The sequence below is a fragment of the Embiotoca jacksoni genome, unplaced genomic scaffold (assembly GCF_022577435.1).
Source record: "Embiotoca jacksoni isolate LCO1_2020_lvr unplaced genomic scaffold, fEmbJac1.0.p SCAF_13, whole genome shotgun sequence".
Taxonomy (NCBI): Eukaryota; Metazoa; Chordata; class Actinopteri; family Embiotocidae; genus Embiotoca; species Embiotoca jacksoni.
In genome coordinates this window covers 12,594,198-12,607,759 of record NW_027185263.1, presented here as the reverse complement: position 1 = coordinate 12,607,759, position 13,562 = coordinate 12,594,198, and positions in this window count along the sequence as shown.

The following is a 13,562-nucleotide window of genomic DNA, read 5'->3' as shown; positions in this document are numbered from 1 at the left end:
AACATACTGTGAGGGGATTAAGGGTGTTGGAGAGCTTCTAAAATTACAGTCCTCAGAACATATCCAGATGTTGCCCTCCTGATCCTCCTCAGGTAACACACGTGACAGAGCTGTAGTGTGCCGAGCAGCTAAGAGTAGCGAGAGTGGTTCATGGCGAGCACCCTTCCGAGTGAACCTCTTAACATTTTTCTGCTGTCCTGGACTCCAGCTCGTGTGATCAACCTGCTGGAGAGGCAGAGGGCCTCGCAGTACGGAGCTAGTTCTGGGTCTGCTGCCGATCACAGTGAGCCTCAGTCTGGAGAAAGTTTATTAACTTCATCCTCAGATGAAGTCATTGTGAGTTCTTTTTTTCACATGTTGGAGAAAAAAAGCACTGATGAAACTGAGACCGTTTTTTCTTTAGTTGTTGTCTGCTTTCTTCTAAAACTAACAAGCAATAAAGCAGATAGATGAATCTGAAGTCCTGGTGTAAGTGACAAAAAAAGTTGGTCCTAAGTTGTAAGGGAAAATGTCAGAGAACAGAGAAGGGTGGAAAACCTTTTTGTATTATGGTCACTATGATATCATGTGGCATTATTTAACTTATAGTTTTGATCTATGAATACACAATTACATGTTTTAAAATACATGTTTAATTGAAGACACGTTTATCACAAATGTTTTCGCCTTCATCATGCAATCCCACAATGAGTCAATCTTGAGGTCAGCAGGTGTTATCAGACAGTTTTGTATACCGTGTATTGACCCATGAATTGATATGTAATAGATATAGAGCATATATCTGTAATTGTACAGCAATTGTGAGTACATCAGTGTCCGTCTTACTGTGGGAGTCAGGCATGCGATACAGTATTTCCACAACATGTCCTGACACTTTGCTGTATACTGTCTCCACACTGTCTCCATTATCTATACCCGCTTTATCCTGAACAGGGTCACAGGGAGGCCTGGAGTCTATCCCAGCTGACATTATGCAAAGGCACGGTAACTTTATTTCTCGATGTTTTTGTTTTCAAATATATTAATAGGCATGTTGGTATAATAAATAAGAACTGCTTGTAAGATAAACGTTAAGGGACCCACGCACCACTCATCTCACTAACATCTCAAGATGTTGCAAGAGCGCAGTCCTTTTTGATACCTGCACAATGGAACTGTGACTGCTGTCTAAAACTGTGGCTTCATCATCGGGGTATCAGCGAAATCATTATGACCTCAAGTAACTATCAATCACCTGTAAAGTCATACTGTTTTTAATAATTTTGCCATGAACTTGATATTTCAGTACTCCAGATAATAAAATGAGATTGTTCCTGTGGCCTTGGCTTCCCCACTGCCAACGGTGCCCAACATCCTTACTGCCATCCCTCATATCAAAAGCCCCACGAGCGGAAATGAAATACAGACCCTCGGGTCAGAGAAAAGTCATTATGTTTGCTCCTTTCTGAGTGTGCATTTTATTTGGGGACAAAAAGACAGAGACGCTCATTTCCCAAGTTTATCTGAACCTTGAAGACCCCCTGTGTATTGTTACTGCCTTTGAAAATTGTAGCTCGACAGATATTTGCTGCTAAAATCAAGCAGAATATTAATCAGTGAGTAAAAATAGATCAAGAGGATAGTTTTGTCTTTCACAGGTAGATTTCTGGTTATGACTCCATTCTGCACTGACGTTAAATACTCTTATCTCTAGTTTTCTCTCTATCTCTTGCGAGTTTCATCGATCTTCATTTATAACCTGCAGTGATTCGATGATGTTAAATTCCAGGGCTTGGCAGGATATTGGGAATCATTGTTGATCAGGACACGCTATAACCCTGGAGTTATTATAGTGACCTCTGTTCACTGCTCTACCATGTCAGACCTGCATGAATCTCAGGTCCACTGCAGGGATAAACTGAGGTCAGGTCAGCATTGTTGACCTGACTACACCTGTGGCAGGTATTTGTAATGTGCACACTTGGTCTGACAAGAGGTTTTTAGATAATAATAATAATAATAATAATAATAATAATAATAATAATAATAAACTTTATTTGTATAGCACCTTTCATACAAGAAATGCATCTCAAAGTGCTTCACAGCAAAATAATTACAGTGTTTCACATAAAAACAGATATAAAGGAACAATTCAAAATATAGAAAAGAAATTAGATAAAACATAAAATGCATAAGAAACAGATAAAAGCACAAGAAACAGATAAAAGTGGAAAATATACAATTAAGCAATATGCATTTCAAGGGGCGGTAGTTCAAGCGCATTGCAGGTGTAAGAGAGCTTCAAGAGTAGCTAGTCAAAGGCTGATATAAAGAGATATGTTTTGAGCTTTCTTTTGAAAGCATTAAATGAGCTAGCTTCGCTGATATCTACAGGTAGTTTGTTCCACAGCTTTGGAGCAGAACTGACAAAAGCTGAATCCCCAATTTTCTTTCGGCTGTTGCTGGGAACCTTCAATAAACCAGCAGCAGATGATCTCAGTGTTCTTGAAGGATCATAGTTCACCAGAGAGTTAGAGATGTAACTCGGTCCGAGCCCATTAAGAGCTTTGTATGAGAAGGAGGAGCTTAAAGTTAACCCTGTGTCTTACAGGCAGCCAGTGCAGAGCATGGATGGCGTCTGAAGTTACAAGACTTCCAACTCAGTGAGGCTATTGATGAAGTCGATCTTGTCATTGCTTCAGGGTTTTTAATGCAACATTGGTGCAGAAGGGTGTAGAGCTTACAAAAAGCATTTAGCTGTGCAGTGAACACCCAACTCCAAAATGTCGTCGAGAATCTGTTGATGTCCCCCGGAGGGTCAGTAATGTGATGAGCACATTTTGCTTCGCATCCCAAAAGTGACTCATGCAGCTTCTAACTAAGGAAACATGAGTGTACTTGATTATTGTTAGTGTTATTTTAAGGCAATTCTGTAGAACGTAAAACAGACTACTTGTTTTTGGTTTCATAAAAGTCATAATCATGGTGTCTTTACAGTAACTGAAGATTATTTTTACAAGATGAAGCTAAAAACTAAAAAGGCAAATTGTGGGAAGTTTAACCATGTCTTCATGTTAGAATTGTTCATTTTATTTACTAGAAGAAAAAAAAATTGCTTGTTCTCAACTTCGGAGGATATTTTGTAGTTCTACTGGCTTAGGACAAAAAGCTCTTTGAGTTGATCCGCTGTGGATATTTGCAAGGGTCAAAGATGGGTTGATTAATTTGTGTGGAAACTATTGAATTAGTTGTACATTTTCTGGTTGTTTTTCTCCTCAGGTTCAGATACCATGGATGTCGGAGTTTGCCATAAAACTAAGTTTTTATTATATCTGTTCAATGTGGAAATTCTAAATAATTTAATTATTTAGAAAGTAATTAAATTTTGATTTAGAAAGTTGTAACTCTAAGAAAATGTCAGAAAGGCTTTTATTCCTCTGCAGTGGTTTGTTGTTGTCTGTGTTTGATTGACAGCAGTTTGCCTGCTGCTGATCCGGACCAGTGGCAGGGAGAGAGAGAAAGTAAACAAACTGCTGAGAAGTTGCTAACAAGCCAATGACGTGTTTAGTTAGCAGTTGTATTGATGACTAAAGACTATGCCGCTTCAAGTTAACACAATAAATATTTGCAGTTGAGTTTTTAGTCACAGCTCAGTCCATTTACAGTTTTGGTTCACTGTCAAACATTTATTGGATAGATTGGCATGAAAATATACATAGACATTTGTGGACGCAAAGGATTCCTCCATATGACTGTGATGATCCCCTGACTTTTGCTCCAGCACCACCATTAGGTTGTCATTTTTGGTTTGCAGTGAACTATCATATATCTATAATAAGCCCTAATTAGGGTACATTGATGATCCCTTAACCTTTCATCTAGTGCCATCATCAGATCAAAATCTCTGTTTTATGACCAAATATCTGCAAACTAATTACTTTCTCATCAGTCTCAGCAATAATTTTAGTGTTTGGAACAATTACCAAATGTATTATGCCAACACAGTAAAGTACAATGGTGAACATGTTATATGCTAAACACCAGCCTTGTCAAACATGTAAACATGCCGACATTTGTATTTAGCACAGTTGTGTGGTGTTGCACGACTCTTGTTTGCTTTTCTCCCGCTGTCTCCATTCTTTGTCTTTCCTCTTTCAATTTTATTAAGCTCTTTGTTAGTGTAAAGATATGACAGTCACTTGGGTAACCAGCCATTGCATCTGTTTTTCTAAAATAATAAATCTAAATAAGTCTTCTGTTTGTTGTCATTCCTCAAGTATTCATACTAAACTGAGAGTGAACCTCAGCCTCTCACATGGTTTGGTTTGTTTGATTATGAGTGCAAAGTTGTTACGACCCACAGTCAGAATAGCTGCAATTATGAGAACAAGACGCAGGTTGAAAAATACCAGAATTTCTCTTATAACACTGCTGCACTATTTGCATTTAATTGGCTGCAGCTGTTTAGCGCTCTATAGGAGATAGGTCCCTCTGAAATGTGTGCACTCTCACTGTGCTGTTTTCTCAGGACTGAATGAAAAATGTTCACCTCATGTTTATTACAGATCTGTTAGATGTGTGATTATCAGTATATCTGCGTTCTGCTTTGTCCCACACGTGTAAACAAACACATGATGATGCAAATTGTTCCTATGAAGTGCGAAATGGAACACAGACGGTCCACCTGGTTCCTGTGTGTTTCAGAGAGCTTTACTTTTAGGGCGAGCCTTACTACTTAGTTAAACAAAAGGGCCTCCATGTTGGTCCTCTAGATAAACACACTTTCCTGAGATAACACGGACACAGTTACACTTTAACCTGCCAGGGGAGGCCACAGCTAAATCCTCCCGGACAGTTTAGATCAGACTGGGCTATAGTTCAGACCCGCAGTGAGAATCATGCGCTGCACGTGAAACCATGCTGGCCTGTCAAACAATGGAACCTTTGACAGCCATACCCCCCCACCCACCCACCCAGTACACAGTACAGTCAGAGCACTGTCTCTCTAGGGCTTGGGTGTCACTCCCCATCTCTGTTGTGCTCCCCTGGAGCTGACCAGCTGGCTTCTAGGCTGTGGGATGTGAAAGCAGCAGCACAGAGGAGCTACAGTCAAAGTTCAACCCAGATTAGCCCAGCAGAGAGGCCAGCAACAGCACAGCCCATCCAAATCCAAGCTGTTCCTGCATAAATAACCCGATAAGCTTGACCACTTGAGAATAGGTTGAACTGGTCCTTTTTCAGTCTGACCCACCCTTGATAATCTCAGTTTTAGTCTGGCCCACTGGTCCTGCACAGGGATGCTTTTGACATTGACTTTGACTGTTGTTGGTGACTAGATTTTGTGTTTTTACATGCACTATGGTGCAGTAAACATACAGTACAAGGTTAAATTCATGTCGACACAATATACACAATTTTGCTGTCTCACCATGACCAAACTGTTAATTATAGTGTTTTGAACAGTGAAAAAACAATGAAGACCTGATAACTGAGCAGATTCACAGACCGATTGAGGAAACTTAAACCAGTTAAGTTATACTACAATACAGTTGGCTGAAACACAATTTTTATGCTTTAATAGTATTTTACATTAATAAATAAAATACCAGAATGGCTTTACAGTTAAACTTACATTTGTGCTGTTAGTATTATATTGATAATGGCTTAGCAAACAAATTTCTCTGTGCGCATTACAGGTAGTGTCTGCTATGTTTAGGTCATGCTGAGTTCATACAGTAATAGCACATATGTTTCCTCTGAGCGCCTGTGCATGCAAAACACAAAATAGAAAAGAGGAAACGTACAGTATATCACTGTGCCTCTGTTCCCGTCTACTCTGAAGCCATTGTGAATGTGAGGATTTATATGCTGCGGGAACGAAGGGGTTAAACGAAGTATAAAGCCTTTCAACATTTGAAACAATGAATAAAGTATTCCTCTCCTGCTTGCAGATGATGAACATAAATGCAAGCAGTGAGTGTTATCTGATGGTGTAGTTATGCCGAGCTGCCACCTCCCCCAGGCACAGCAGCAGTCGTGTAAACAGACAGCGCTCTGGAGGAATGCTGGACTCTGTGACCTCCCGCCCTGAGTGCTGTTACAGTGCACCGAGTTCAGCTAAAACAGCCCGCCCCATGCTGTGCTTCCCCAGAGCTCCGCCTCGCCCTACCCCATTCTGAGGCCCCTTAGGGTGGAAAAAAAACACACCTCTTCACCCAACACCACAGCCTCTTCACATACACATGAACACACAGACAGACAGACAGAAAGACAGGCAGACAAGTGCTCCCTTTCTTAACTGCCTTAGCTGTCAGAGCTTCAAGTTCCTGTAGTTTTGGCAGTTTCAGACATCTTCATTTGAAATGTCTTTCGCAAATCAGCTTAATGTATTCAGCCTGGCCTCTTTTATTCTATTGTATTCAGTAAATAATGATACACATTACAAATTAAAATATTATCCTGCAAGTGAAAGCAGAGTGCGAGTTCATTGTAAAGAAATGTGTCTCTGGTACAAAGAAGCCTCTTTGCTCTTAGTCATGCTTATCTCTGGTCAGTCAATATTCACATAAGCTAATGACCAGATGGGTTGATGTACTGTCCTTGATTCTGGGTAGAAATCTTTTTTTTTTTTTTTTTATCCCATCTTATCAAAGAAAATTACGGTCAGAACATGTTTCTGTTAAATTAAGCTCTTTCACCGCTTTAAATAAACAGTTAGTGGATGTAGTTTGGGAGAGACGCAGTATAGTGTCGAGCAGACACTGCCATCTGCTGGAGTGCAAACTGAGGAGAAAGAGCAGGTCAACAAGGATGTATGCTCTTAGAAATGAGGGTTTATAAAGTCACAGACTCACATTTGACAAAGTACTGAGAAACAGAGTGAAGGCATGACAGACACTGAAATCTGTAAATGATAGAAATATAGTCGACTTATCAAGCATGCTAATGCCACCTACAAACCCGTGGACGTCTGCATGAATAAATCAATGAAGGTCATCAGACAGAAGACCTTTTTAAAACATCGCAGGAAGTTGAGTTACAGCTTTTTAGGTATCATGGATCATGAATCTTAAGTGGAGTTCATCATTGATTGCAGAACCAGACGTTGATGATTATCACTTTGCTGCAACTCATCGCTGTAAACACAAGGAGCCTTGCACATGTATGCATTGCTTGTGCATGCAGTTTGACATGTGGATGCACCGTCAACACACAGAAGCACATGCACAGACAGACAGAAACACAATCGCAGTTAGCTGTTGTCTGAGGAAACGAGGAGCTGTCTGGTGCCATAGCAACCAATGCGGATATCCCACCCTTCTCAAGCAGGAGAGAAAAAAAAACAAAAGTGCCAATGACAAATTGACAAGACCCTAATGAGACCCATGCTACAGAGAATATCTATCTATCTATCTATCTATCTATCTATCTATCTATCTATCTATCTATCTATCTATCTATCTATCTATCTATCTATCTATCTATCTATCTATCTGTCTATCTATCTGTCTATCTATCTGTCTGTCTGTCTCTTTATCTCTCTATATGTCTTTATTTGTCTCTCTGTCTGTCTCGGTGACACTAAATAGGAAAGTGGAAGCATCAAGGTGCGGCTGTGGCGACATCAGGGAGTTTGAGAACTAAAAATGTAAGACAAGAATATTAGCGCTCGGTGAGAAGAGGGGAGAACACAAACTGATGGGCAAGGAGAGAAATGAGATGAGGCAAGAAGAAAGAGGCTCTGACTACTCTCTGGGGCATGTCTGTCTTGTGAGCACGGAGCCATTGCCTAAAAACACAGACAGTGCCGCAGTCTGCATCAGCCCGCCTTTCACCGCCATGACTCCCGTTTGAACTGCAATCTCATATGTAATACTATTATTCTGGCCCACATACCAGGTTACATAACACTCCGAGCCAAATCCTGACCTCAATCTGCAAAACAGCCACTCCTGCACTGATCAAAATGTTAGACTCCACAGCAGCACTGATGTATGTGGCGCACCAGAACAGAAAATAGTACATCGCAGTGTTGTTATTAGCCAGTGTTTGAAGATTTTGTTATCTACTTGCACCCTACATATGACCTATCGTCTCTCTTTCTGTCTTCCTTAGGTGGTTGCAAGAACCTCTGCAATGGATGGATACAGCCGGTAAGTTGAGTCCTTATACTGAGCCTCACTTCCTGGTCTGGCCTGCAGATGGAATCACACCCACTGCTGTGTGCTCCACACACAGTTGAAAATGAGCACCAACATCACTGCTGGAAAAGAATCTCTCCTCCCATTTCACTACTCCTCTCTGTTAAGTTTGGTGTGATGTGACAAAGGGACAGATTGCTGATGGCCACTTCACCTTAGTGCTACATTATGTGAGTGAGAGTCTGTGTGTGCGTGTCTCTGTGGGTTTTTGTTTTGTCTGTGTGGTGTTTGTTCTATTTATGTCAGCGGTGTATGGCAGAAGACCACACGAAGTGACTCATAGCACTGACATGACCTAAATCTTTTTTTTTTTTTTTTTTACCGCAGTGTCATTGTGATGTCTGTGCGATGCCAGCCAGCTTCGCTAATACTGTCGAGCTTTGATGTGCTGCCCTGAAGTGAGCTTGTCAGTGAGTCTGTACAGTCAGAGAGGGTTGAATGAGACTGGAGAGAGGCCGTGACTTTGACTTGTGTGAAAAGTGGATTATAGATTAAATTGAACATGTCTCTTGTACTATTTTTGAGTGGTTCGAACGCTAGTAACCCTGAGCGTAAGTCCAAGCGAACAGCTTTTTCAGAACTCATTCCTTAGAATACTTTATCCTCACTTGACCTAGTTGTACCATTTTGATGCTTCTTCTGGGTTAAATTTACATGTTAATTTTGAATTTGCCACCCTGGGTAAATACAGTCCTGTAAAGCCATAGGCACAGTTGCATTAGCCCTCCTCTGCCTCCTGCTGTTGCACCTGTGTGAATGAAGAGTAGTGAAAAGACTCACTGTCCCCATGCTGGTGCTCTGTTACCTGAGGTAGCCCGGAGTGCCTCCTTCTACTCCTCAGGAGCGCAGCCCCACCTGATGCACTCATCTGCTCTCCCACTCATCTATGCCTTGGGCTGGGGAGGTGGGTGGCTGGCAGGGGTGGAGAGGGTGGTTGGAGCACCAGCCAATAACACACCTTATTCTGACAGCAGTGAAGGGACTTGACACATGTATTCAACCAATCACAGAGCACTGCAGCAAAGAGCGCAGCAGTAGTAAAAAAAAAAGAAAAAGAAAAGAGTAAATACAGTGAGAATTTATTCAAAGGGGTTGTCAGTGCTGTGCTGTGCTTCCACACAGTTTGCAAGTCACAGCAAAGAGTTAAATAAATGTATTGACAAACCTTGAATTGACAAACTGAATTTTATAATCAACAGATGTGATTATTCATAGTTTGAATTTGATACCTGCAGATGTTGGTCATCTCCTACATCTCTCAAAACTATACACTGAAAATAGAAAATAGGCTTCCAATCAGCAACATGTCACCGGCCACCTCCCGATCAGTCCGTTACTCTTGACAACAGTGGCTAATGGGATTGTTGACCATGTTGCCTTGAAATTTCATATTCTTCTCTTCCATTTTGAGAAAAGACAAACGAAGACAGTCTCTGTCTGAATATAGGTCATTTTGTCATTCACTTATTCACTTCTCCTTTGAATTTCAGCTCGGATGGCCCCTCCTCTCACTTTGATCGAAAACAGAATCAGGGAATTGTCTAGCATGATAAATATGGATAACAGCCATTCATTCACACAAGGTCAATGTGACAACAATCAGTGTATTTTTAATGAGGAGAGGGTTTGTGAAAGGGGGTAGATCTATTTCCAGCTATACAACACCGCCATAACCCACCATATACTCTATCAGGTATTCACTAACTTCAATATGTGGGGTGCCTTGTTACTGTTCTGCACTCAAAACTCTTTTTAAAGAATCATCCTAGGACGTGGCTTGTCAGCTTTAGTGTCTGTCAAGGCAGTCACAGCAGAAAAAAGCCTATTACCTCGTCTGACACAGCGTGGCAGTGCTGTCTTAACGGCTGCAGACACATGCCAGATATCAGTGGCCAGCCAGCAAAGGACCTCTCTATTAGTGTGCACTTTACTGCTCATGTCATCGCTCCCTTAGTGGTGTTATTCCTGTAACCAGTGAAAGGGGGGGGACACTACTCCCTGTTGATCTGTTCGATGAGAGGTGGTTGTCACAATGTTTTACCTTGCAGTGCTTGTAGCTAATTGTGTTCAAGTAATTTTTGTCTTTCAACTGTGGCCCTAAAATGATATGAAGATATTTTAGTTTCCTGAGTTGTTTCCTGACTATATGACAAAATACTAATATATATTTTATTATTCAGTATGTTAATGTCGTATGTCAGCATCAAAATAACCAAACTACATCCTCACGACTGAAGTCACTCCGCTTTTTTTAAATAACCCCTCCACCGTGAAGCTGCTTTCATCCGTGCTTGTTATTTCTATTGTCACAATGTTACGCTGCGTAATACTTTGACGTCATTATACCAACAGGTTGGAATATTTCCATTATCACAGTATGAATGCTTTTTCAACGATTCAACGATTGTGAACAATATGGCACATTCCCAATATACATTTATTTTTCACCAACATAATGCATGGTGTGTTAAAAGGATAACATTTAGCTGGCATCTGTCTTTCTATCAGTCTGTAAGGAGACCATTTTTTGATATTAGTATAGTTGTATTAGTTAAATATCTCATTATATTCCAGAGCTTTTTGCGGCTAGCTTAGAATTTGTGTCCAATAATGAGAAAATTTAAATGAGAAAATGTTTTAATTTTTAGTGGGAGACAGTTTAATCAATGACTTCATTAGCATGGCTTCGTCCTTACCTCTGAATAGGAGGTTATATGTCTGGTCTCATTAGTTTTTTTTCCAAAACTTGTTTCAATAGATGTCAACAAACTTTTCTGGAAAGTTCATCTGTGGGTTGAAAAAAAAAAAAGTAATTGTTTTTTGTTGTGAATCTGGATCAGGATTCAGGTCAAGGAAATTTCTAATACATTTTTCACCATTGAAATACGACTCTTTAAAAAAAATTTTTTTACAATTAATCCATTTCCTCGTGAATTATAGGACTGATGGAAAAGTCTGGAGTTATGTTCCCTCTAAGAGCTTTGTGGTGTTTAAGTTAAAATGGTGATGATGATGTTGAGCACTTTTAATCTATATAAACAATGTTCCAGCTTGTAGGACGTCAAAATATGAGACAGTCCATTGGGCTGTTTGCTTCAGTGCTTAATGTCCTTTTCTGTTCTGAGGAATCCTTGAGTTCAGAACATAAGAAGAGACTTCAATACAAGATAACATTTCAACCTCTGAACAATCTGTTCAGTGGGTTCATGTGAAGTTTGCTTCAGATGTAGGGAAACAGCTTCTTTAAGGTTGGGTCCAATGGCAGCGCACTTACAGGTTTACCCAGCGCTGGATGCAGCATGGCGTATATTTGCAATACAAGTAAACACATATTGTACTCTTTGTTGTTTCTTGTGTTTGAGGAGATAAAAACTTAAATTAATACAGTAAAAAATATAAATCTGTAGATCCATTAAACCATTTGATTCAAATTGCCAAGAAGTTTTTGGAAATACTGTAATTTTTGGTCTGCCAAGCAACAGGAATTCATCATTCTGCACTATTCTATATGTTTGCACAACTCTACAAATTTTATTAGATTTACTTAAAATGGAAGACTCTAAAATTACGTTTTGATTTGTTTAATAATTTTGATGTTTAACTCAGATTTTGTATTTAGTTGCACAAAGAACAGACTTTTTAAAATCATAGTTATTGTCCTCTATTTTAAAGATGAAAGCATTCGTATTTAGTGCGTTTAACAATAACAAAACATATTTTCGTCCTTTTACAGTATAGTAATGCCCTTCTCTTGTGTTTTATGCATTAGTTGGTGAAGTTCTGATAACCTTCAGCTTTTTAAATGTGCATTATGATGCTGTATTTTACTTCTCGGTTTAATGTGCTGTTCAAGCGCCTGCTGGTATGGCTGCTACATGACTGAGATTCTTGGTGTTTTTCTGCCGGGCACAACAGGAATGTCTCTGAATTCATGAGGACCTGAAAGAGACAAAGAAGAAAAATAAAGAAGCTGCCATTATGTTTTACTTCACTGTTTCAGAAATTGAAATGGTTGTGAGATGAGATGTGGGCAGCGATTCAGTTGAAAGTTAAACTAGAAGATCCCTCAAAAACACATAGAAGTAGATAACAAATAGGATTTGAGTCAGTAATATATTCTTGCATTTCATTGTATCTTCATCATTTTAAGTTGCTTGGACTTTGTATTTGTCTTACATCAGTTAGATTTAAAAAAAATTTTTTTTTACTAATAACTCTTACTAATAATAATAACTTTCAAAAAGTTTAAAAAACATCACATCAGTTTTGAAATTCTGTTGAAAAAATAAGACGATCCTTGATTTAGTTAAAACATTGCTCACTGTGGCCGAGTCGAGTGGCTGCATCACCATGCACGTTGGTGTGCAGTTCTGTTGGAGCTGCATCGAGGAGACAGACCGCACTCCATAGTAGCTCTACCCACTGTCTGTATCTTTTCCCTCCCAGCCTCGCAGCTTCAGTTCATGACTCACGAGCTAGTGTACGTGTGTCTTTTCTGTGTGTGTGTGTGTGTGTGTGTGTGTGTGTGTGTGTGTGTGTGTGTGTCTGTGTGTGCTGGGAAGGCTGAGGAGGATACAATACAGTGTGGATTTGGGTGGATCTCTCCCTCACACCCTCACCACTGCAAAAGGCCGTGTGAAAAAGATATACTGTACGCTCGATCATTCTGGGTTGTGAACCGGTTATATCTGCATTTTTGTGCGTGTGTGTGTGTGCGCGTGTGCGCGTGCGGGTGTGCGCGCGTGCGCGCGTGTGCGTGTGCGTGTGCGTGTGTGTGTGTGTGTGTGGTCGTGGCCGTGGTCGAGGTCGAGGATATGATTCAGGCTGGGTGTCGGTAGTGGAAATGTGGCTGAATGACCAGTTTGTTTCATTTGCTCACCACAAGTGAGAGTGAAACTGAGTCATCAGACAAACACAGACACAATGGTGCAGGAAACCACGGTGGTGTCCACACACCCTTGTGCCGTAAGCACACGCACACACTCGAGTTCTTTGATTGCTGAAATTGAGGACTTTTGTTTGCTCGTAATGACTTTCCGCTGCTCTGAATCACGTCTCAGATGCTATTGGAAAGACACACCCAACAAAGTTGTCTGATTTATTGCTTTTGAAACAAAAGGAGTTGTTCTGGACTGTGTTGAATCATTCATTTGAACTACTGACCTACAGCCGACGAAGAGTACAGTGACAATAATTGTGCTCCTTTTATAGTGTTAGCTAAATGAATATGTGTATGCAAGGGAAATCCTTCTCGTAGAATAAGGTCAATTTGTATTACTGTATTGATCCGTGTAGAAGATTACAATGTTTATTGGAAATTAAGTTTGAAAAAGTGATGGTGTTTTATATTCTACGACAGAGATATATTACATTTTGCCTTAT